This window comes from Paroedura picta, chromosome 10, assembly GCF_049243985.1.
Source record: "Paroedura picta isolate Pp20150507F chromosome 10, Ppicta_v3.0, whole genome shotgun sequence".
Taxonomy (NCBI): domain Eukaryota; kingdom Metazoa; phylum Chordata; class Lepidosauria; order Squamata; family Gekkonidae; genus Paroedura; species Paroedura picta.
Genome location: NC_135378.1, coordinates 75042555 through 75065945, shown reverse-complemented (window position 1 = coordinate 75065945; position 23391 = coordinate 75042555). Strand labels below are relative to the sequence as shown.

Below are 23391 nucleotides of genomic sequence, written 5' to 3'. Positions count from 1 at the left end.
CCAACTCTATGATTCTATGATTCTAACTCTGGACTCTACCCCCAAAGCCATGGACTATGGATTGTAGATGACTGTCTTTGCTGAATTTCTGCATTGTCCTTTTTTTCTTACAGCTATTTTGTGTAGACCTCTCAAATCACAGCCCATAAGTACATACCTGCCCTGCTGCAAATATATTCTAAAGTTAAAAAATAAAGGCATATGATAAAATACGAACCTAACTCCTAAATTACATAGAAGGCTGTTTTCTACCACTTCCTTGTAGATTCAAAAGGCAAGGGTGAACATAGCTGCCTAAAGCACTGTTGCTCTCAGAGTCAAGAAGCAGAGATATGAGGAGGACTCATTGCAGACAATTAGCTTTATCGCTTGCAGCAAGACTGTCTATGGTGGGGCTGACTGGCTTGAAAAACAGAAGAAAACAGAAGAGATTTAGGCAGAGACAGAAGGTGAGCTGTTACAGCCTCTCGTAAAGCTTTATACACAAATATCACAATATATCACACAGCGGCAACATACTTGCTCTCCCTCCCCCTCCATTCAGTGTCACTCCATTAGAACAAGGAGGCCATGCACTCTCAGGGGAAAACAAATGCTGCCAGAGTAAATCAAGTCCTGAGGGGGAGGCGGAGCTAGTGGCTCCTATGTAAACAACAGCCAGAAGCAAGGACCATGTGCTGCAGCCATGATGGAAACTTGTAGCAAAGGGGTAGCAAGGACATAAATTGCTGCTATAAAGAACTGGTTGCTTGTTGTCTTTTCAAAAGCAGGTAGAGGGAGGAAAGGCTTGAGTTCTGTTCTACTTGCCCCATTAAGGTTGACTACAGACCCCATTCATTCAAAATGCAACAAAGGTGATATGAATGCTCATAAGCACTTGCTCTGAAGTTATGTAAGCCTGGGACCTTGTCAGCAACTGAAAGTGGTGTGGCCCCACCATGCTGCAGTTCCATGCCCAAGGAGGTTCCTTGGATTCTTTCAATGGCATCCCCAATGGCTGCTGTGTGATGACACAGAAATCAAGTTGGGTCAGCAGAACTGAGATCCAACTAAAGATAATGTTTTATTTGGACTTTACAGGAAAGGTTTAAGACCTACGTTGGGAGCAATGCCTTAATCTTCTAGGAAATTATAAAATACTGCACACAACACATTTGTACTGTAGTTTCAACGTGGGGAGTCTGGGACAGCTCAAGGGTGAAGAAGCACAACAGTAAGATAATAACAGGACCAGGTAGGATTGGCTGCTTGTGTCTGTCAACTGGCAGAAAGTTAGGGGTAGGGTTAGGGTTAGGGATATGGTGTGGGGAAGCAGCGATGGCTGTGCAATGATATCACTTCCTGGGAATACCTGGAAGCAACAGCAGTACCCCTAGGAATCACTAGAAACTCTATGGTAGTATTTTCTAGAAGTTATATCACCTGTGTGTTCTATTGATGTTCACTTTATTTTAATTTAAAATCTCCCACCCTGCTGGCATATTAAAAGGTGGTGTAGAATAGAAATTCAGGGTAGGGGATTCCTCACCCCAAGCGGGGACTCAGCAGACCCAATACCATAGGCTGCCTGTTTAGATAAATTGGAAAGGGCAAAGGGGAAACACAGACAAGTTGTAGACTCACAGTCCTAGAAGGAATATAGTATGCAACCTTCTTTCCTCGTGGGTGGGTTATATAGAAAAAGTCCGACTCTCTTCACTTTTCAGTGCAAAACAGAGACATCCTCCGTATATATCAGCAAACATTTCCATGAAACATTACTACCCAACCTGACTCCTCAGGATAAGTCCAGAAATCAAAATGAATCAATAAATTAAGATGGCCATAGGCTTCAGAAATCAGAACAAACAGATCTGGGGTTCTGCCTTCATGTGATGTGACAGTTTTCATTACATATTACTTTGGCCCTCAAAATACCTGTTCCATTTCCTAATAGAGCAAATTTGTATTAAGAAGAAGAACAAGAAGAAGGATGGCCAAAGCTTTAGGATGCTTTGGGCTGATCCTGCATTGAGCAGGGGGTAAGACTAGATGATCTGTATGGCCCCTTCTAACTATATGATTCTAAGAATTGGTTCTTATATGCTCTTTTTTCTCTACCAGAAGGAGTCTCAAGGCACCTTACAATCACCTTCCCTTTCCTCTCCCCACAACAGACACCCTGTGAGGTAGGTGAGGCTGAGAGAGCCCTGATATTAATACTCAGCCAGAACAGCTTTAACAATGTTGTGGCAAGCCCAAGGTCACCTAAGTGGCTGCATGTGGAGGAGGAGCGGGGAATCAAACCTGGCTGGCCAGATTAGAAGTTGGCACTCGTAACCACTACACCAAGCTGGCTCTTTAATGCAATCTTGTAAAATTCATACAAGTACTGCTTCTGAGTCCTCCCAGGAGAACTCATTTCACATGTCACACAACCTGAAAGCTTTAGGGATGTATGGCTGGATTCTGATCACAGGTGTCACCTGGTGAAAATGAAAGCTTTGTCACAGTTGGCCAAACCAAGAAAGTTCCATTTTTCAAGGACTGACATATAGTTTAGGCTTTGACCCAGCCTTGCTCGGAGAGTCTGGAACAGAACTTCAGAAATCCAGGTAAAAGGAAGTATTTTTAAAAATATTTTCAGAAACATTCATTTTGTGTTTTTAGCCTGTCCTTCCCAAAAGGCTCAGTTCAGGTTACAACAGGGTTTAAAAATATACAATTGGGTTTTATAAAACTACAATAAAATCTTACTCATAGTGATCTATTAAAATACATTCTTAAAAAATAAAACCAATACTGTACGAGTGCCACAAACGAACCAGAGAGGGAGGTAGGGGCGATGCCTGTGGCAGTTTGTAAATAAGATAAAAATATAGGATTGACAGATAGATATAAAAATAGGCCGAGATTTGGACAGGGAAGTCAGCTGGAATTTTGATGTCCCTCAGGCCAGGGGTAGTCAACCTGTAGTCCTCCAGATGTTCATGGACTACAATTCCCATGAGCCCCTGCCAGCAAATGCTGGCAGGGGCTCCTGGGAATTGTAGTCCATGAACATCTAGAGGACCACAAGTTGACTACCTCTGCCTCAGGCCACAACCATAACTCACCTTTTCTCTTGACACAAGGGGGCATTCAGTTTTACAGAAACAGCAATTCAGAAGGAACAGATACCATGAAAAGTTGTCTTTGTGACACACTTCAAGTAGCATAAGTGGCCTACCAAGAATATCTTGAGATACATTTAATACATTTAATCTGTGATATAACAGTGGAACCAGCTCTGCGGGTATGAATCTACTGACTGTCCCGGGCCCCCGGGATGTTCGCCTGGCCTCGACCAGAGCCAGGGCCTTTTCGGTCCTGGCCCCAACCTGGTGGAATGAGTTCCCGGAGGAGCTAAGGGCCCTGTTGGAATTACCATCTTTCCGCAGGGCCTGTAAGACAGAGCTCTTCCGCCAGGCATATGGTTGAGGCCAGGGCAGAGCCCGGGTTCCATCCAAGATCCCTAATCCATCGGCCAGGCTTTCTCTCCTCTCTCTCTTACAGGATTAACGCTCGACCTCTCTCTGAACAAGCGGGGAAAGTGGGGAAAGTTATAGAATAGAATGCCATCTTTTATTGTAATAATGGGGTATTTATGGGATTTTATGTGATTTACTTTGACTTTATATTTTATTGTGAACCGCCGTGAGACCTTTTGGCGAACGGCGGTATATAAATCCAATTATAAATAAATACATAAACTTGCCCACCCTATGCCCTTGGTGGGGTTCCCATTTGCCTGCTTGTGGTGTGAGACAATTTAAAAAAATAGCTGCTTGTATACCTCTACTGAAATCAAGTGTTGCCCATACATTTTTTGAAGTCCCACAGGAAGCCATGCTAGTTAATCTAGGCACTCTCAGTGAGCTGCATTTCCTCTCTCTCTCTTTTCCAGCATTCCATGTGTCTTCCAAAAAGCATCCTGCATTAGCCGGCTTTCTTGTTTCTTTCAATGGAGTGGGTGGTTCCATGCACTTAAGAGCACTGCACAGATGAAAATGTTTTCTCTACAGAAATGGAAAACAGGGGTTTTGGGGAGTAGATTGCAGGGTTGGATATTTAAAACATCTATGCCAATCCTTCTTTATCCTCTTTTTTACAAGAGACAGCTCAGCTCTTTCCCTGAACTGGCAAATATTTAAAGCCATGAATCTGTCAGGGGGGGGGGGGTGGAGGTTATGAAGGAAAGGAAATTCAAGATATAAAAATCAAATGCAACAGGCTCAATAGGTAGGCAATACTCAATACCAGGGGTAGTCAAACTGCGGCCCTCCACATGTCAATGGACTACAATTCCCAGAAGCCCCTGCCAGCATTCGCTGGCAGGGGCTTCTGGGAACTGTAGTCCATGGACATCTGGAGGGCCGCAGTTTGACTACCCCTGCTCAATACCATCTCCAGAACTAAGCCAATAAGAAGTTCCACATTTTTGCAAGCTAACAGGACTCATCTCAAATGTAAATCTGTTGCCACTGAAATTAATGCATCGCCAATAAACTGCTTTAACTCCAAAGTATCTGCCAACAGCAGTAATTAAAACAACGAATCCATATCCTTTTGAGAATATGTCTTGAGATGTAAGATCCATTCCCCAAAGGAGCTACTGATGATGTTGTTCCTTAAAAATAAAAATAAAAATAACTGAGATAGTTTTTATGAATAGGAATTCAGTGAGCAGACTTCTTTGATTACTCTTATCCTTTTACAAAATGGGTATCTTTGATATTCCCTTCTCCCACAGTGCTGTATCGTCTTGGCTAGCGCCTTGGCTAATCATGTTTTCTGGCCAGTTTCAAATCTGGCATCGCCTATCCATCATGCTGGGTAGAGATTGAGCTCTAAGATATATGCAAGAGGCTTTCAGTAATCCCTGTAAGCACAGTTGCCCCAAGAAAAGTACAGCTAGGCACTGATGGACTTCAATGCTGCTGGGCAATTTGGTGCAAGTTTACCATGTAGTGATCTGGTTTCTGCAGAGCAAAGGAGTGAATTGATAGACTGCTTTTTAAAGGAGTTTCATTGAAGCCCTTTACAGTCATTGCGAGGTTGCCACTCCTACCTCACACACCGGAAAAGCATACTGTGCATGATCTTCTCAATGTGCATGGTGGCCATTTTGTGTTGACAGGGCAACACACACATTTTCCAGCATGTGTATCCTCAAAACCATGGGTTTTCCAATGGCATGTAGCGAAGCTCAGGAATACTTGGCTTGACTCAGACTCCTGATCTTGTAGATGCTGCTTCCTAGTTGGGTGTAAATACTCTGTTTAGAAGGGCTGACTCTGAAAATGAGTCATAGTCCCATTGTATACGGCACTGGTCAGACCACACCTGGAGTACTGTGTGCAGTTCTGGAGGCCTCACTTCAAGAAGAACCTAGATAAAATTGAAAGGGTACAGAGAAGAGTGACGAAGATGATCTGGGGCCAAGGGACCAAGCCCTATGAAGATAGGTTGAGGGACTTGGGAATGTTCAGCCTGGAGAAAAAGAGGTTGAGAGGGGACATGATAGCCCTCTTTAAGTATTTGAAAGGTTGTCACTTGGAGGAGGGCAGGATGCCATTTCTGTTGGCTGCAGAGGAGAGGACACGCAGTAATGGGTTTAAACTACAAGTACAACGATATAGGCTAGATATCAGGAAAAAAAATGTTCACAGTGAGAGTAATTCAGCAGTGGAATAGGCTGCCTAAGGAGGTGGTGAACTCCCCCTACTGGCAGTCTTCAAGCAAAGGTTGGATACACACTTTTCTTGGATGCTTTAGGATGCTTAGGGCTGATCCTGCGTAGAGCAGGGGGTTGGACTAGATGGCCTGTATGGCCCCTTCCAACTCTATGATTCTGTGATTCTATGAAAAAAGGATTTGTATCCTGCATAGTGGGGCTCATAACACGCAAAAGGTCTTCTACACATTAAGTGTCAGACCATATCGCCAGGATAATTATTTTGAGGTGGGTCTGTCATATACCTGGGTCCCAGTCTGACACAGCACAATAACAGAATGTCACGAGACATTCAGATGTGGTTTTCCATTGCCTGCCTTCACATGGTGACCCTGATAGTCCCTGGTGGTTTCCCATACAAACACTGGCTAAGGCAAACTCAGCTTAGCTTCTGAGATCTGAGGACATCAGGCTAGCCTGGGAAGGAAATATGAAACAGAATAAGAGAATCATAAAAGACAGCAATGCATCTTCCATGAACAAGATAAAATCTAGAAAGATGGGATATAAGGGAAAGAAAAAAAATGAATGATTTTGCAATAAAGGGAATTCCACTAATGCTATCCTTGGTTGTTGTCTAATTGAGATAAATGAGGAATCTTAAGGGGAGATAAAGGGTGCAAATAAAAACACATGTTGCCTTTTCGTAAATGGAATGAAGAGAAGAAAAGGATGAAGGAAAAATTCAAATCAAAAACCAGCTAAGACGTTGGGAATTATTTGAGGTCATTTTATCCCGGCTTCTGGCTGCTAAATCAGAAGGTCTCTTGGGGTGTGCAAATGCAGAGTTTCCTGGCAGAGGGGCAGCTTTGTTTGCAGCAGCACTGGTGTATTGGAAGGATTTATGCCATCATCTGCTTGCAAGTTGAGTATGCTGGACTGTTTCCGGGATAGCTTGTAAGTAAATACAGAGATAAATTCTTCCTGAGTTATCATTTTCTAGTGGAATTAAAGAGGCAACACCAAAAGCAGTCACAAATGGCTGATTAAACCCTATTTCAAATGTCATCCAATCCCAAATACTTTCTCTAACACAAGTTGCAATGGTAGTTGTAGCTCCTTCTTCCTTCAGAAAAGAAACTGGGCAGATGTTGCCAGCTCCAGGTTGGGAAATGCTTAAAGATTTGTGGGGTTTTTTTTTGGGGGGGGGGTGAAGTCTAGGGAAGGCAGGGATTAGTGAAGGCAGAGACATCAGTGGGGCATAATGCCATAGAGTCCAACTTCCAAAGTGGCAATTTTCTCCAGGTGAACTGATCTCATGGAGCACAGTTGTAATCCCAGGAGATCTCCAGCCACTAGCTGGAGGTTGGCAACTCTAGCAGTTATGCATGAATGAGGTAAAAACATCCAAAGCTTCAGTGATTTGCTAGGACTAACATATATTTCCACTATTATGTGAAGCTATGGAGAAACAGAATGGGTAAAGCATCAGAGGTATCTTTAATTGAAGCTCTCAAGCTCAACTGAAGCCAGGGTCTAGTTCCTTACTTTACATGAAATAAACATGTGCCATTTAAACAGTGCTTACTAAATGGCCAACAATTTGCTCTGAAGTAGAGTTGTCAACCCCCTGCAGTGGAGGTGGGGGTCTCCTACAGCCAGGGCCTACCTCAAGATGCTGGGATCAGCTGGGAGGGGGGACTTAAAATGCTTAATAGCAGCAATGGGAAGATTGCCAAAGAAAGCCAGTGGGATGAAAATGGTCTTCCTGACCATATATGAATACTTTAAAGGGAAAATACTTTGTGTATCCTTACATCTCATGTTCAAGTGCTGCTTCTAGAACATGACCATTACCTGCTGTGAATTTGCAGTACTTGTTCCCTTGGGCCCTAAACCCTAAATGTTTGGTATTGAACCCTTCCATAGCTGATATGGAGTTCAGCTTCCTGAAAGCTTCAGTTTCTAGTCTTTAAAACAATGGAGTTGTGATTGAAAGCATGTAGTCAGCACCTCAATGGCCTGGAGCAACACAGCTTTTTCACTCCATCACACCTATTTCCCCTCCTAACTACAGCCCCATCCAACATGGCCTTCATCCAAGCAGGGCCTATGGTCCCCAGAACAGCCTTTTTGATGGTAAGAGGAGACAAATCTACTCCACTGGGCTGGGTCTCCAAGCCCTACATCTTTGCCTTTTCCTAAGGCTAAATGAAGTGGAATACTTTGCCCAGATGAAGCACTGTATGCCAGTATAGTCTACAGTATCAAGCAATTATCCCAGCTTGGTGCAGTGGTTAGGAGCGCCAGCTTCTAATCTGGTGAGCTGGGTTCGATTCCCCACTCCTCCTCCACATGCAGCCAGCTGGGTGACTTTGGGCTTGCCACAGCACCGATTAAGCTGTTCTGACCGAGCAGTGATATCAGGGCTCTCTCAGCCTCACCTCAGGGTGTCTGTTGTGGGGAAAGGAAAGGAAGGCAATTGTATGTTGTTTTGAGACTCCTTCGGGTAGAGAAAAGTGGCATATAAGGACTAACTCTTCTATCTGGTGTGTGTACCTTATACAAAAGGAAGTCATGTAATCCACATCTGTCTAAAAATGCTTACTGTTTTTTTTCCCCCCAAATGAGGCAATTTTGTAAAAATTCACACAGACCGGCTTTCTCAGCAGCCGGTCAGTTGCCTTCCAGCCGGTCATTAGGTATGAAATTAATATTTACAATGAGGCACAAACAAAACCGCTCCGCAATCTGCCTGCATGCAAAACCCACCTGGGAATACATAAGGAGAAAGAAAAGGAGGATTAAGTCCACCATGCTATCATGCCGTAGTGGAGTCTAGATTCAAGGGGGGGGAGGGGGGTGTTCTGGTTGGAATAAATCAAAACCTTCCGCAGAAAGAGATTAGAATGGCTGAAAGTGAACAAGGCAGCCGTGATTTGATTCATACAGACACTTTGCTAAAACGTCTCCAGGCCACTGGATTAGCAGAAGAGAAAGGATCCTTCACAAGGGTCAAGGGGCATTATCCTTTGTGGACAAATGGACCACCGGAGATAAATGAGTTTATCTTTACCTGCAAATAATATACATCTGGACCAATCATCAACCACACGCTGCTGTTGCTTTCCAATTCCATTACAGGGATCTGAAAGGCCATTGCGAACTGCATTGGGACTCTAGCTGAATTAACACTTCTTTATTTATTCATCCAGAACACCAATTGTACTCACGCTTAGTGTTTCAGGGTAGCTTTAATTCTGCTTTCCTCAGAGTTATGACTCTCAGGCTCGCAGTGTCCAATAATTAGGAAATTCTACTGCAGTTCCCCGAGTGGTAAAAATAGTAAGAATTTGCCGCAGAGTGTACTGTTGCTAATGCCATCTGTGATTTACTGAAGTCTTGCACAATTGGCCACAACCTATCCAGAACAAGGAAGAGAAAAATACTGTGGACCCATTCAAGCATAACAGCCAACCAAAGTGATGAGCATCGACATATTGCCTTTCTGAGCTCCAGCATTTCCTTCAACCCTCTCCTCTTGGGCATGATATGTGATTGAAGTCTTCTGGGTTGAGGAGCTCACCCTTAGGCCTGAACGTCGGGTAGTGTAAACTCAGCATGTTATCATGCCCATCAGAGTCAAAACTGTTCATCATAAGCTTGCCAGTTGACCTGGGGGATCTGCCCCAGTTCCTGTTTCCTACTGCTTCTCCTAGACCATTTATGCACTGGGAACTTCACTACCCCAGCTCCCATGCAGGAGAAAAAAATCGGTGGAAGATGAGGAGCACCGGGCCAAATGCTCCCCCATGTGGGTGCAGGAAGAGGTGGGGCTACCTGACACGACTAAAACCAGCCTGCAGCCCGGCATGAAACCTCCAGTGCATAAATGGTCCTCGTGGCAACAGGATAATTTTTTTAAAAAATATGGAAGCAGTGGCTGTTTACATCATTTTGGGGGGAATCCCAAAAGCCGAGTAGCTCTAGAAATCAGCAGAAACGCTATGGTTTTACTATAGACAGGGCAATGTGCTATACTTATACAAGCTGCATTCAGGCATATCATGAACTCTGGCAACTGCCAGAAGGTTTGGTGGCGGGGACATAGGAGAGGGTGAGGTCCTGTGTGCTGTTTTGCCACTTCAGGGGGAAAACAGAGAGTAACTCTAGACATTGTTTTACCACAGAGTTTCCAGCAGTTCCTATTTTCAGAAGCTTAAGTTAAGAGCATGATTTTGCTTCTTTTCCCCCCAAGTTCCTAGCCTGAGCCTGAATCAAAATACAATAAGTAACTGGGTGGGACAGCTATAGATTTTCAGAAAAGAAGAAGAAAGGAAGGAAAAGATGGAGGGGAAATTCTGCACTGGAGTGAGAGAATGGGTCTAGGTCATCATATCTTTCTTTATATTATGACTCTGGCCCTCCTTGGTGGTCTCCTGTCCAAATACTGACAAGGGCCAACCCTGCTTCACTTCTAAGATATAGATCAGGCTAGTTTGGGCTATCCAGGATAGAACATTTCATGGTCTACCACACAGCCAGTCAGGTTAAAGAAGCTTCCTTTGGGTCAGGTGTTTACTGCCTTAGACATTCAGAGTGTTTTCATCAGGCCATTGATTTATAAGCCAAAAGACCATAGTTAATCAACCAAAAAGCCTTTCACTCTTCCGCAGCCTTTCTTTTTATTAGACTCTTAAAACCTGTCCTGTGTACACACAAATAATGAATCGTAAAAGGTTTTCATTTATTCACGGCGTGTATTTTGAGGATGCAAATAAAGAATAAAAAATAGAGCTAGCCTTCATATACTTGGATATACATACCCCTCCCTCATGTTGACACATATATTTGCCCTAAGAAAGCTCCCATCAGTTGCTGAACCAAAGAGACTCTTGGGGATATTAGCACTTTTCAAAAACATGTGCCATTTTTTCTATCCTACTTTTTTCAATTCTGTCTCATTTAGGACTGATTAACAACTGTTTCAGTTCTTAAACCATTTCCAAATGCCACCTTTTGGTGTAATTCAGGGGTAGTCAAACTGCGGTCCTCCAGATGTCCATGGACTACAATTCCCAGGAGCCCCTGCCAGCGAATGCTGGCAGGGGCTCCTGGGAATTGTAGTCCATGGACATCTGGAGGGCCGCAGTTTGACTACCCCTGGTGTAATTTGTCCTGCATTGCAAAAAAGTTTTGCTTTCCTTTAAAAAAAAACAAACTCATTTCTTCCCCAGACTTGTATCAGCGTTGCTAAATTCAACAACAACACATGATTTATTTACCGACAGGCGACAGTGTCACATAAGACAGAGTGTTCTGGAATCATCCCATACCTGTTTGTGTAGGATGATCCCTGCGATTAATGCATCGTTCAGTAGAAGGGAGCATTCCAGGTGTTTAAGATATCAAAGAGCTCATTAGTGTGTTCTCTGCCCCTCATCAATAACCAGGACATTCGAAGACTTCAGTAGAGAACAATTTTGCCAAAAGGACCAAACAAAACATTTTGCGTCCTTTGCCATTAAGTGTTGAAAAGTGTTTCAACACTTTCAATGATTTTCTGCACTTATCTGTGAATACCTTTGTGTTCATCTTCTCTGATTTATCCATTCTTTTTGGTCTTGGCCTCATTGGTTCTTAGATGTATGGTATGATAAGGACATGGACTCCTGTAACCAAAACCATGTGGGTCAACCTAGCCCAGCAACCCCCAATGGTCACCTATTTATCAACTTGGTTGTCTGCCAATTCACAGATAAAATCCTGGTTATTCTCTACTTCACTGCAGCAGAAGGTGCTTGAGAAGATCCCCAGGGGCATCTCCTTTGTGCCCATTCTAAATGCCAGGCATCACAATGAGAAGAGTCTTCCTAGGAGCAAGATTTCCCTAGGTAGTCTGAACCATAGATCTGGAGGCTTTAGTTTGGGAACATGGGTCAGAGGCCATGGTCTTGGATCCCACAGCTAAAGTACAGCAGCTGAAGCCAGAGCATCAGGGTTGGAGTCTTAGGAACAGGTTGATGCAGAAATCTTGTGCCAGCTCAAGATTAGAACAGACTGAGAAGGGGAAAGCGTCTGAGGCAGCACTTATGTGGGGCAGGATAAGAGCTGGAGCACAACTTGGCAGTACATTTCTGTTGAGTTACTTCTTTATGTGCCCATTGTCTCTGCCACTCCCTTACAGCTGGTGGCTGAATCAGGTCTGGATGAGGAATAGCTGGGACTGGATCTGGAATGACTACATTGTCAATGGTGAGGTCTCAAGTGCAGGCTTGATGCACAGCCTCAGGAGCTGGAGCTGTTTAGGGATGCCAGTCCCCAGGAATCATAGCTCATCTCCAGGAGACAGAGATCAGTTCCTCTGGAGAAAATGTTCTCAAAATTGTTAAAGTGCCCACAAATTCAAGAGGTACAGAGACTCCATGACCTAGCTAAATTTGAAAAAAGTATGAAAAACTGAGACTTATGGCTAGGCTTGCCAGATCTGGGTTAGAAAATACCTGGAAATTTGGGGGGATGGAGCCTAGAGAGGGCAGAGTTTGGGGAGGAGGGAGGAGCTCAGTAGGGTTCAATGCCCTGGAGTCCACCCTCCAAAAACAGCCATTTTCTCAAAAAGAACAGAACTTGGTCATCTGGAAATTAATCATAAGAGTAGGAGATTTCCAGGTTCCACCTGGAGTTTGGCAACCCAGTGTATGACCATCATTCTCTTTCTATCCTGGATCTCCCAGAATTGTAGCCCATCACTCTTGTTTTGCTGCCTCTTGACTTTGGTTAGGTTGCTCTAAGAACCTACTTGCTTGAATGGCTGAATAGGCATATTTAAAATAAGTACATAAATATTGCATTTACCTTAACAGAACTTCTTTTTTCACTAGAACTTACTGCAAAGTGTGTGTGTGTGTGTAAAAATGCAGCTTTTACAAAGCCATTCATTCCTTCTAAGAAACCTCCATGATTACACTCCTTCCCTCAAAACCAAACCCAAATTTATCTCTTTTACTTCTTTTCAGATAACCAGTAGTATTAAACTGCTCCATTCTGGTATATATGCTTGCAATCTGGCCGCTGTAGATGTATGCCATTTTTAATATTATGGTTTCTGGTTACGCTGAAGGATACTGTTATTTAAAAGAAACATCAGGCCTTTAATGCTTTAAGTACTAAAGGCATGATTATACACCATTCCCCACCTAATAAAAGAAGATGCAGTAAAAACTCAACTCACATCTACATTTCCCTCAGAAACCCCACTATAGAGGGGAGGGGTAGAGGGTGCCAGATAGACTTTGCTACTGCTGCTGTAAGGGGGGGGGCCAGATCGTCTGTGCGGCTTAGCCTCATCCCACCACCTGGTGGAAAAGCTCCGTTTTGCAGGCCCTGCGGATTGCTGAGAGCTCCCACAGGGCCCGCAGCTCCTCCGGGAGCTCATTCCACCAGGTTGGGGCCAGGACTGAAAAGGCCCTGGCCCTGGTCAAGGCCAGGCACGCTTCTCCTGGGGCTGGAAATGACCAATAAGTTCGTACCCGCAGCCAACTTAAACTGCACTCTCTTGATAGTGAAAAGGGAATAAGCTGGTTGCTAGGAATGATGTCAGAGTTTGAGTTACTGTGAACCTCTCTGGGGAGAATGCCAACATGGCTAACTCATTCTCTTTCCCCAAATTGGAAGAATCACACAGCAAAAGCAAGGATGGAAGAAAGTTAGTAAAGCTAGATTTGCAACCAGTAGCCTAGAGACCAAAAATAAATAAATAAAAATTCCAGGTATAAGGCTTCAAGAGTCAAAACTCCATTCAGCAGAGCTTTTACCAGGCCATGGGGATGGGGGGGGGGGTGACAACAGTGATGCCCTGACCCCATCAAACAGCCTTGAAAGAGGTCTCCTCATCAGTCATACCAAGGCCAGCATGACGTGCCCCATGTACAAAGAATTAGAAGAGATGGGCTCTAGGAACACTTGTGCTGGTGAAGGAGGCAAAACAACAGACAGGTGCTGATTAGCCAGCTGCAGAGGACCACAAACAGAACACAGCTGAACCAAGGCATCTTGCATGAGCAAAGGAATTCACCACCAACTTTCTGTGCCTCAAGACTAGCCTGCCTTAGGTGCTGCCTGCCAGACAAGAAGCTCTCCCAGCTGGAAATGCTTGCTGTGCTTGGCTTCCAGCTCACCTGGAGCAGCTGCTGCAGAAGGTAACTTACTGCAACTCCTGCTGTTTTCTTAGTTCATCTTGGGGGTGGCATTCTGTCAGGCTGAAGTTCAAATGGGCCATTCCAGCAAGCCCTGAGTGAACTGCTCTCCTGCCCTTGGGGATGTTCTGTGTTCAGCCTCGCAGGTTGTTGGAATGCAGCCTGATTGTCAATTGTCCATGCTTGGTCTCTGCTCATTGTCTCTTTGTTTATATCCTAATTGTCTTGCAACTCTTTTTTAAAGGAAAGTTACCCTTCTTCTGAGACATAAAGATAAAGAATCCAGTACGGCTATACTACAGTGTTGGTAAATAGAGGCTGCGTTGCTAAATATGTACACTTGGAGGTTCACTTGGAAGCAAGTCCAATTTTGTTCAATGGGGCTTACTCGTGGGAAACAGTGCTTAGATTACAGCCTCAATGAGACTGACGAAGCTCCAGCGTTAAACACCCCACCTTCCTATTAATTTTAATAGGCAATTAATTCCTTCCCTGTAGTCAATGGGAGTTTAGAGTGCTTTCGGCTTGCCTTGATTATGTCTGAGGTTGCCAGCTAGCCAAGAAAAAATAATGTCATGTCACTTTAACTAATGTTTTAACTAATTTAAAGGGACAGTGGAAGGGTTTCGCAGTGAGAGCCAGCTTGGTGTAGTGGTTAGGAATGCGGACTTCTAATCTGGCAATTCATTGCTCCCCCCACATGCAACCGGCTGAGTGACCTTGGCCTGGCCACAGCACTGATAAAGCTGTTCTGACTGAGCAGTGATATCAGGGCTCTCTCAGCCTCACCCACCTCACAGGGGGTCTGTTATGGGGAGAGGAAAGGGAAGGCAATTGAAAGCTGCTTTGAGACCCCTTCAGGGAGAGAAAAGCGGCATATAAGAACCAACTCTTCTTCTTCAGAAATAACAGGGCTCTCTCAGCCTCACCTCCCTCATATGGGATCTGTTGTGGGGAGAGGAAAGGCGAATGTAAGCCACTTTGAGACTCCTGGTAGAGAAAAGCAGCATATAAGAACCAACTCTTCTTCTTCTTCTTCTCCTCTTACTTTAAGTAACATCACTTGGTATTTGCTACATACCCAATTGATGTTAAAGTGACAGCAAGAGGAGCAATTTAAAAATTGGTAACGCTAATTAGTATTATCTTTGTAATAAACCTGAAACCTTTTTTTGCATAATATGCTACTTGACTTAAATTATTTAGAAGTCTAAGCATGGCAGTTCTGTACAGGAACATAATAGGCTGCTAAATGGCCCCCTTAACAAAAAATCCTCCCTGGAACAAGAAATGTCCAACTGCAGGCCAGAATGCCCTTTAGATAGATGGCGGGGCTAAAACGGTCACGTTAATTTCCCATTTTGATAATACAGCATACAGACTTGTGTGGCTAATTAATGAATGTTTAGCAATATGCTCTGTTTAGTGTGAGCTTGAAGGTTAAGCACTGACCTGGTGACCCTTTCCATGCCAGAGGTATAAGATCAGGTCTCCTGGGCTAGCCTGGAGATTTGGGGGGAGGAGAGTGAACCTGGAGATGATGACTCTGAGGAAGTGATATTGTTGCATTGGTCTAGAGATGCAGCCAACCTCTCAAGTATCTTTAACCGCTCCTAGCAGAGCGGATAAAATATTTCGTTAAGGGCACCAAAGGTGGGCCCTGTCCGTGATGAGGAATGGGGCCCATAGGCCCCTTCCTCTGGAATGACAATCAGGGGGCCCAATCGGCAGGCACGAAGCAAAGCGCCTGCTGATTGGGCCCTCCGATTGTCAGTCCGGCGGCAAGGGACCAATTGCGAGCTGCACACAGCGCGGAGGTGCAAGACTCGACACGGCCCCAGGTAGCCGGCGACGTGGGCAGGGGGCCTCGATGAGCCACCCCGCGCTGCGCTGTGCCACGCCCGCAACAACACCGATGACTCCTGCGACCCGGCCAAGCAGTGCCGCGCAGCCACGCCCCACCGACTCCCGGGCCCCGCTCACGCCCCGAACCACGGCCCCGCCGGACCCGCCGACTCCGAAGCCCCGCTAGCACCCGCTGCATTAAGACTGCAGCGGGCTTATTTACTAGTAGGTATATAACACTATGTATATAACACTTTGAGTATATAACACTTTGTGCTTTACACAGGTTTTCGTCATTGAATAGAGTTGGAAGGGACTTCATGGGTCATCTATTCCTACCCCCTGCACTATGCAGGACACTCACAACCCTATTGCTCATCCACTGTAGCCTGCCACCTCCTTGAACCTTCACAGAATCAGCCTCTCCATCAGATGGCTATCCAGCCTCTGTTTAAAAATTTCCAAAGATGGAAAACCCACCACCTCCCAAGGAAGCCCGTTCCACTGAGAACAGTCAACCTGTGTCTGTTTCTCCTTCTGTTGCAGCTAAAACAAAATCGGTTATCCATCCTGGCGTGTCTTTGGGTGTTACGCTAGGCAAAGGACCCTGTTACAGACCACAGGGCTAGATGATTAAGCACTGTAGAAAAGTTTGCAGTGTATTGCCTTCCGATACTTTTGCGAGACTTCTGCTTTCCACTTTTTCAACATTTGCCCTTCATTGACTATCAAACTGTGCCTTTGCCCTGTGTCTTCCTGCATAAGCTTTAGTTACATTGACTAAGATTTTTTGTCTCTTGATACTTGGAGACTTTTTAAAAAACTCTTGTTTTCTACAAAAGGCATATTTGGCAGCCTTTAATAGCAAGGGAGTTCAAGGTGTCTTCATCCTCTTATTAAAATTCTGAGATATCGGCGGCAGCTGATGTTATTCCTTGGTTGGGTACAGGAAAGACTGGCTCCGCAATGTGATTCTAGAAACTGGCCCCTCCACCATAATGGTATTTCTCCCCCATCATCCAGAATGAGAGGGTATAGAACATCATAAGGGGGTGGGGGCAGGGGTTGAGCAGAGGTATCTCTAACTGGAAAACTATTTGTTTCATTATTACATTTATACATCCCACCATACATTTCCAGAGTGACTAATCAGCCTTTCTCAGCTTTTTTACTCTTGAGAAACCCCTGAAACATTGTTCAAGAAACCCCAGAAAGGATGCAATCCTGCAGAATGTGTTTGAGAAGGCCCACTTGGGGCCCCTCCCCTTCTCACCCCTTCCAGGCACATCATTGGCCATTTTGGGAAAGGGGGCAGGTTGACATGATCATGTATGGTTATATCATCAATAAACATTTAATAATTTTAAATATTATATATATAAAATTAACTCCCACCCATTTGGGAAACCTTTCCAGGGCCATCAAGAAACCCCAGGGTTTCACACAACCCTGGTTGAGAAAGCCTGGACTCATAAAAGCACTATGAACAAAAATTGAGTAGAAGCAAGCTCAAAGAAGGGACTTGGCTACTTTACCTTTCCCCTCGAGCAAGGGTGGCCAAACTGTGGCTTCTCCAGGTGACCATGGACTACAATTACCATAAGCTGCTGCCTACTGGCAGGGACTCATGGTCACTGTAGTTCATGGTCATCTGGAGAGCCACAGTTTGGCCACCCTTGCAGGGGTGTTGATGGAAGAATAGATGAAATAGTTATCTTTGTGTGAGCTGCTGTAGTTCCCAATATGGCCAAGGGGAACAGGGCGTGCTCTTCCTGCCCGATTCACTGATTCACAGCAAAACCTAATTCTAAAGAAGAGGTTCAGACATCCAGCACAGAAAGGTCATCACCTCTGGAGTTCAATAGGGAGTTATGTGGGTCTGTGGTCCTGATGTTACAGGAGAGCTCCATAACCTGCATTACAGGCATAAAACAGTTGAGGAAGAACAAACCTGTAAGCCAGTTTAATCAATTAAATTTTAATTAAATTAATAGCCCAGGAAGCTGAGGTCACTCATATTTCCTTCCCTCCTCTCAAGATGGAACACGTAACACCATCCTCAGAGCACCTTTGGCTCCTTCTCTCCTTCGATAGGCTCTCTTCCTTCTTTCCTTTATGGAATATTAGCACAACAAAGAAATAACTGTCCCTTTTCCCACAGAATCTCACTGCCCTAAACCAGAAGCCATTTAAAGAAATTAAAATGAGGAAATCGCCATGAAGTGTGCTTTCCCCATGGACATTCAAAAACACAATGTCCTGTTGCATATGCAATTATAGAAAGTCAATTTGCATGGCGAAACAGAACAGCGGGATCTAGAATCAGCAATTCTACCTTTTGGGGATGTTTCATGCATAATCCAGCAGAACATCTAGAAAATGTGCAGACAGGGACTTAATGGTAATGAGTACACCTGGACAACTCTGTAATGAGTATGGGTATCCAAAATGGGATGATTGAATTTGTATTTTAAAAATCTGGGTACACATTCCAAAACGTTTGTGTATATAAAACCTAAATTAGGGAAGCAGCACAAGACATCACACAAGCACAAATTATTACATTATTAGGGGCCATGTCCATTGTATTCAGGAATACAATGGGAGAATGGGGTGGAAGATTGGGAGAGTGGGGGGGGGGAGGAACTCTGTGGATGGCCTCTCCCTCCCCCCAGGATGTGGAAAAGCTGGAGTCTCCCGGGAAGGGGCAGCTCTCACGCAGCAAGTAACTGAAGCCTCTGAGCCTCAGAGGGAAGTAGAAGGAGGAGGGGGTGGTCAGAGTGGGGGATGGAAGGCGATTGGCTGACTGCTGGGCAGACAGACAAGCCAGTTGGAGGAGGAAGCACTCGGGGGCAGGACAGCCGCCCTAAGTGGCTGTTCAGCGCTGAGTGGAACTTAAGCCATGAGACACACTCCTCCTCTAAGGCCTTACCTGAAATATATTATGTGAACAGCAGCATTACAGTGATGCTTTTACCCTGCAGAGCATGCCAGAAAATGGGCTTCTAAGGAAATTGAGTGAGTTGTAGTAAGATGGCAATGAGTTGAGTGAACTGTCCCACTGGTTTGTATGTTGCATCAACCTTTCAATTGTCAGCCATGAAGGCCAGCCTGCAAAGAAGGTGCTTCAGATGGAACTGGAGAAGAAATCTTAGGAAAGAGATCAGCAATCATGCATGAAGACACGGTTGAAGAAGCCAGGCCAGGCATGCCCATAGTTGCTACCAAGACGTCCCACACTGGGAATGGTGAGGTCTGGAAGCCAAAGGGGACTTAAAAGATTCTGGGGAAGGGGGGAAATTAACACATTGTTAGGCCTTTCTAGGTTGAGATTTAAGATCCTTGGAGCTAAGGATCTTGAGACCCTTAGCTCCAATACTTGGCTGAGAGGGTGGCAGATATTATAGAAAAAGCCACCTGTATTGTGGGAAGCTTAAAGGAATACAAAGTAAGTGGGCATATTTCCTACAATGTTGAACTTCACAGTATGTCTGCTACCTCACAAACCCTACTTGCTTATTTCGCATAATGAAAACCCAGGCCTGAATGCAAAGATGAGTCTGAAGTTGCTGTCAGGCCTGGTTTCCGATGAAGAAATGAGTTTGTTATTTTAATTCCGGTTAAGGCGAAAAAAAATTAATTTATCTTAAACTTACTACGAATAATTCATTGCATTATCTAGATGCGTTCATCCTTGTCATGTTGTCAGATTTAACAGTTCTTTCTTAATTTATGACAGAAATATCATGGTTCTATGGTAAATGTCAGCTGTAATGATGTTCTGCCTTCTACGGCAGAAAACACTGACAGAAAGAAATTATGTTTAATGCATCAAAGCAAGAAATTTCAAGCAGGTTATCAGCTATTCATTGTGTCTTTAAGAGTGGGCTTTGCCCTTCAGAATCAGTGAGATCATAACAGGTACAGACACAGCGTATGGGGCTGTTTGCTGTCAGATTATCAGCTTCCACACTGTTCACTGATGAACTGAGGAGGCATATCTGACCCCTTATTGGAGTGTGTGAAGGAGAAGAGAACAGGCTGGTATCAACATATCATAAGGTCCAGATCTTCTAGGAGGGCCTAATTCTGCCAACTCCCTTGATACATTAGTTAATGCTGTACCACCCATGTTCCAACCACTTCCCTTTGCCACCATGGAAAGGATTGTGGGCAGAGTAGTTGGCTGTGAGCATGGGCAGTAAGACCTCTCACATGCAGGCATGGGGCGGATGCATGGGCAGGTAGAGACATGAGGATGGGTGGGAGGGGAGAATGTGAGCAGGACCTGGTGTGGGGCAGAGGAAGTAATTCTCTGGCCATGTTTTACCAAAATCTGGAAAAAGAGGAAGCTTTGGTGAACAGAACCATGCAGATGCATGGTTGCTGTTTATGCGGGTCTGTGTAGGATGGAAGAAGTTGTTTGTTTCCCCCTCCCCGAATTCTAAATGGAATGATTTTTTTTTAATGTTCTCAGACACACACTTCCAGCTAATCAACAAGGGGCATAGAGTGATCTTTGAGTGACCGTACTCTTCCCCAAAATTATTTCTGTGGACAGCCTTGCTGCTGAATAGTAGTAAAGTAGAACTGGCGATCTCCTGAATCACAGCTCATTCTCTTTTCCTAGTAGGTTACATGACCTACTATTTCTTTGACCATTGTGGAACACAAGGAATTTCTTATAACCTTGGGGTTGCCACTAAAAAGACCCTGTCATAGTTACTGCTACCCCCAATAGTTCTGGAAAGGTTTCTAAAGATTAGCTGAGAAAAGGCATTTGCCCCGTCACCTTGCGTTGTCCATGATCCAGTCATTAAGCTCCTCTGTTACCTTCCCTCTGGGGGAGGGGGGAAGAGAATGAAGGCATTTTATGGCTGGATCACAGACATGATAGGCCGGTTCTTGAGTTATGCTGAGCCCAGACCATAGTGGGTTGTAAAAGTCAAAAGCAGCAGTTTCATTGTTTTCCAATAAGAGTACAAACGATAATTTTTAAAGAGTATAAAATGATGAATTGTGACCAAATTTTATGTGAGATATTTTATGGCAATGGAATGGCAATTCAATGCACAGTCTCTTCCATCAAGCCCTGATGAGATATTTAAAAACAAGGTTGTTCTTAACCTGTAACTGCTCATCCAGCTTCTTCTGTGCAGGTACATGTTGAGCTGGAGTATGTACAAGCCAGCTGTGAATTTTTCCGGTTTCAACATTGCTCCAAAGGGGGCCATCTTCCTCATAAGTGTGTGATGTGGCTTCCCACTGAAACCAGCCTGTGACACAAGGAAGAAGCATCCCTTTCCCCCAGTTCTCCTGAACCACCAAGAAGAACTGAGTAAGACCAAATCAACCGAAGGCTCACAGTGGGAATAGGAGGGAGGAAATGTATGCCTGTGTAGAAGACACTGTGCAATCCCACACTGGGAATCTAGCAAGGAACTCATAATGGAGGTGAGCTTCTGATGAAATAAAATGCAGAATTGCTTTGTCCCCTGCCAACTTCATTCTTGCATTAATGTCCACTTGCCTATTGATGATATCTGAAGACATTCATGTTGCAGCTTAGCAGATGTTGGCCAGAAGAACACCGTTTAATAAGGCAGATGACGATGTTTCTCAAAAGGGCTTTGAGAAGAAAAGGCTACAGCATACCAGCCAACTGAGTTTAACAACTGTGTTCCTGTTGCCTTCAACTTTCCCATCATTATTGTATTTTCCAGTGACCCCTGTCTTCTCATAACGTGACCAAAGTACAATAGCCTCAGCTTGGTTCTTTTAGCTTCTACGGAGAGTTCAGGCTTGATTTGATCTTGACCCCAGTTATGGTTGGATACATGACTATAAAATCATTTAGAAATAATAAACATTTTTAAAGTCAGTTTAACCAATCCAGTGGCATAAAATATGAATGATAACAGCCTTGCCCTGCCCTGGATACCCCACGTTAGTCTAATCTCATCAAATCACAGAAGTGAAGCAAGGTCGGCCCTGCCTAGTACTTTGATAGGAGGCCATTGAGGAATGGTCCCGCCCTACGCTAAGCACCCTGCGCTAAACGTTTACGATAAGAACCCTCAGGTTTTATCATCTAGGACTACATCATGGACTACAATTCCCACGAGCCCCTGCCAGCAAACGCTGGCAGGGGCTTGTGGGAATTGTAGTTCAAGAACATCTGGAGGACCACAGGTTGACTACCCCTGATCTAGGGCCATTGTACTGGCCTCAAGGCTGGAACAGCTGAGTTGGATTGGGACTATTAGGAAGATTACACTGCCATCTTTTGACATTGTCTTTTACTGTTTGATACTGTTTAATGTTTTAACGGGGGGGTTATGGGTTATATTGTGGTTCTCTAATTTATATTAGAGAATATTCTCTAATAGAGAATTAGAGAATATATGTAAGCCGCCATGAGATGACTTTTGCTGAGAGTGGCAGGGTAAAAATCAAAGTACAAATAAATAAATACCAGGGTTGTTATGAGTGTGTGTGTTTTAAGTCCCCAAGAAGTTATGGGTTGGGACTGGATGGTCCTTTGTAGTCTCTTGCAGCTGATATGGAATTCTGATATGGAAGCGGGCAATGGCAAACCACCTCTGAATGTCTCTTGCCATGAATACCCTACAGCAGGGGTAGTCAACCTGTGGTTCTCCAGATGTCCATGGACTACAATTCCCATGAGCCCCTGCCAGCGTTTGCTGGCAGGGGCTCATGGGAATTGTAGTCCATGAACAACTGGAGGACCACAGGTTGACTACCCCTGCCCTACGGGATTGCCCTAAGTCAGCAATGATTTGACAGTGTGCATGCACACAAATTAATAAAACAAACAGCTCTTAGGACAATTCTGTGCTTTGCCACTTACATGATTACAGTCCACTGACTTCCACATAATATCTGAAAACAAGAAGTAACCTTACTAGAGAATATCAGTTAACAGCTCCTCCCTAACCTCCAAACCAGCAAGAATTATATGTGGTGGGGCATATATGCTGATTGTCTTGCTCAGTTCTGCTGAGGTTTGAGGGGTGCAGATGTAGAAGAAGAAGAGTTGTTTTTTATAACCCGCTTTTCACTGCCTGAAGGAGTCTCAAATCAGCTTATAATCACTTTCATTTCATTTCAACAGGTGAGGCTGAGAGAGCTCTGAGAAAAAGTGTTTTGGGAGAACAGCTTCTAACAGCACTGTGACTAGCCCAAGGTCATCCAACTGACTGCATGTGGAGGAGCGGGGAATCAAACCCGGCTTGCCAGATGAGAAGCCACCGCTCTTAACCACTACACTAAGATCTGGGATGGTTGGAACACACAAATTTATTCCTGGAAAGACACCAACATCAATCGCTACCATTCTTTAATATGGCTGTTTTTAGAATGTGGTTGACATGGCTTCCAGATTCATTCATCCTATCTCATATGAGGGCAGCAAAAGACATATACATGCAAATAGATGTAAGGTTCTGAATTAACAAGCTTCCTAGATTATATAAACACGTTGCCCTTTTTTTTTTATTCTGGACTTTTTGCCATGTTATTGAAAGAACCTTGTGTGGATCGGTACTAGCGCTGTCACATTTCCTGCAGTGTTTGAAAAGTGCACAGTTAACTTATGGTGTACTATAAATGCTTCCCCACCCCCACCACTATCCA

The 23391-nt window shown here is 44.4% G+C and overlaps 1 long non-coding RNA gene across 1 annotated transcript in view; it reads right to left on the bottom strand.

Moving 5' to 3' along the window:
- Window positions 1-14057, bottom strand: part of LOC143845329 (uncharacterized) — a 52244-nt gene extending 38187 nt beyond the window's left edge. Inside the window, exon 1 of the long non-coding RNA XR_013234365.1 lies at window positions 13903-14057. This is a non-coding gene — a long non-coding RNA (uncharacterized LOC143845329). The remainder of the gene's footprint in view (window positions 1-13902) is intronic.
- Between the last annotated feature and the right edge of the window lie 9334 nt (window positions 14058-23391).